The 2,615-nt window shown below is 46.0% G+C and overlaps 1 pseudogene; it reads right to left on the bottom strand.

The window, feature by feature from the left end:
* Positions 1-962: 962 nt before the first annotated feature.
* On the bottom strand, positions 963-1,710 carry LOC105709007 (large ribosomal subunit protein uL2-like; annotated as a pseudogene).
* Between the last annotated feature and the right edge of the window lie 905 nt (positions 1,711-2,615).

Raw genomic sequence — 2,615 nt, 5'->3', positions numbered from 1 at the left:
GCTATTCTTACATTGGTTCCTAGTGGGAACCAATGTAATTCCATGTTAATTATATTTATGCCATTATTGTTTATTACAGTGGAGCATTGGGGGCAACCTAGTTGTATTAGGTTTCTATTGCTGCCTAACAAATTATCCCAAATTTAATGGCTTAAAATAATGTCCATTTATGATCTCACAGTTTCTATGGGCCAGGAATCCAGGCATAGGCCAGCTGGGTCTTCTGTTCAGGTCTCATAGATGTTCAATCACAGCCTTGGCTGGGTCTGTGATCACATCTGATGCTGGGGTCTTTATCCAAGTTCATCAGATTGTCGGCAAAATTCAGTTCCATGTGGATGTAGAGCTCATGGGCAGCTTTCATTTTCTTGAGGCCAGTAAGATAAGCATCTCTTTCATGCATCACTTTCTTTTATAGGCCTCATCTGATTATGTCAGGCCCACCCAGGGTGCTTTCTCTTTTGATTCATGCTAAGTCAACTGATTAGTAACCCAATCATGGTAGTGCCATCCCATCATAGTCACAAGCTCCATCCACACATACAGGCCAGGGATTGCACAGGGCACATCCACCAGAGGGTAGGAATCTTGGGACCATCATAGAATCTGCCTACCACACCAGTGTCCTTCCCTAGGGTTATGGGTAAGTAAAATGTAGTGGATTTATTTTAGGGCATACAAGGTAACATGGAATAGAATCCTTGAACTAGATGCAAATTGGATGGGTCTTGAAAACCACTAAATAAAAAAATAAGCAGAAAAAAAAAATGATTGATGTTTAAGTACAGAATATTTTTTTGGAAATTAAATGCATAATAGACCCATGTAACAGACCTGCACGTGTATCCCATGAATCTAAAATAAAAATAGAAATTATAAAAAAGTATATACTCAAAATAACATTATATATATACATATATATGTATTTGTCATAAAGACAAACTTTGTTGACCCCCTCAGAACTAGTTCTCTTTCTCCGGCACAGTCTTGGTTTCCCAAGACGTCCAGTCCCGTGGGCAGCAATGAGACCCACTATGCAGCCAGGAGCAGCATCTCTGCGGAGGGTGGAGGGCTTGGTGACATGCTGGTGGTTGCCACCTCCAAAAGGATGCTCCACGGAGTTCATGGGCACACCCTGTACTTGTGGCCAGCAGTTCCTCTTTGCCTTATATTTGTGGTAGGCTCAGCCAGGCTTCAAGATGGGTTTGTCAATTTGGCCACCTCCAGCCACCACACCAACCGCAGCTCTGTTGGCTGAGGAGATAACCTTCTTGGAGCCAGAGGGCAGCGTCACCTGGGTCTTCTTGGTGTCAGGGTTGTGGGAGATAACGGTGGCATAGTTCCCTGATGCCCAGGCCAGCTTGCCACGGTCTCCAGGCTTCTTCTCCAGGCATCACATGATCGTACCTCAGGCATGGTGCCCACAAGAAGCAAGCACATTGCCAAGGCTGAGCTGGGCCTTCTTGCCGTACACAAACTGGCCCGTGTGAATGCCCTCGGTGACCTTGAACAGCCCCATCCGCTTCTTAAACTGGTAGAGATCCCGCTGCGGCCCGGATCGTGGATGATGTTCTTCACGATGCCCTTGACGTAGCCGTGCCGCTCAGCAAAATCCACGGTGCGCAGGCGCACAGCGTCCTTACGGTACTTCCGGTGCGCGTGGAACACAGACAGAGCGTCATTCCTCTGTCCTCGGATCACGCGGCCCATGGCGATGGGTCCTGCTCATGAGCGCAGCCGAAAGAGCAACACGATATATTTTATAAAAGTATGTATCAAGTGTGTTAGAGTGGGTGCCTCTGGTGGACAGGAAAATAATGAAAGTTGGGATTAAGTAGGAAGTGGAAAATGCAAGTGAAGCCAGAGAGACTTTCAGGATGATACAACGCCATGAACAGAGGAGAATGGGTAAGTCAGCTCTGAAGCGGAGGTCCAAAAATAAACAAGAAAGTGAAATAATTAAAATAGAAATGAAATTCCTCGACACAGCCTTTTCCTTGCTCATTCTTCGTTGTCAGTGACCTAGAATGATTCTAAGCACAAGCAGAGCAATTCCTAACACAGTGCATGAGAACCCCAACACCGATTTCAATGGTTTCATTTCCCAAAGCACCCGTTTTCCCCCAGTCTGTTGGATTTGCAGGGTGGGTTGTGCAGAGGCTGAACTCAGGTGTAGTTGTTGCTGGAGGGGAGAGGAATGTCCTGGCAGTACCCAAAAATGAGTCCTCTCCAGGAATAGATAGAAGGGGAAGCAAACCACATAATCTGGTCAACTCTGCTTTATCTAAAAGAATTAACCCCTTTATTAAAATAACAAAATTAGCAAAATGGTACAAGATTTATACTTATATGGCCAGGCGTGGTGACTCATGCTTTTAATCCCAGCGCTTTGGAAGCCTGAGGCAGGAGGATTGCTTGAGGGTGGGAGTTTGAGACCAGACTGGGCAAGACACTGTCTCTACAAAAGAATTTAAAAATTAGCTGGGTGTGGTAGTGTGCAACTATAGTCCTAGCTACTTGGGAGGCAAAGGCAGGACTAGTGCTTGGGCCCAGGAGTTTGAGGTTACAGTGAGCAATGGTCGCTCCACTGCACTCCAACTTGGGCAACAGAGCAA

Source organism: Aotus nancymaae, unplaced genomic scaffold (assembly GCF_030222135.1).
Source record: "Aotus nancymaae isolate 86718 unplaced genomic scaffold, 86718_ANA_hifiasm-v0.15.2.pri h1tg000020l, whole genome shotgun sequence".
Lineage (NCBI taxonomy): Eukaryota > Metazoa > Chordata > Mammalia > Primates > Aotidae > Aotus > Aotus nancymaae.
This window is presented reverse-complemented; position numbering and strand designations above follow the sequence as displayed.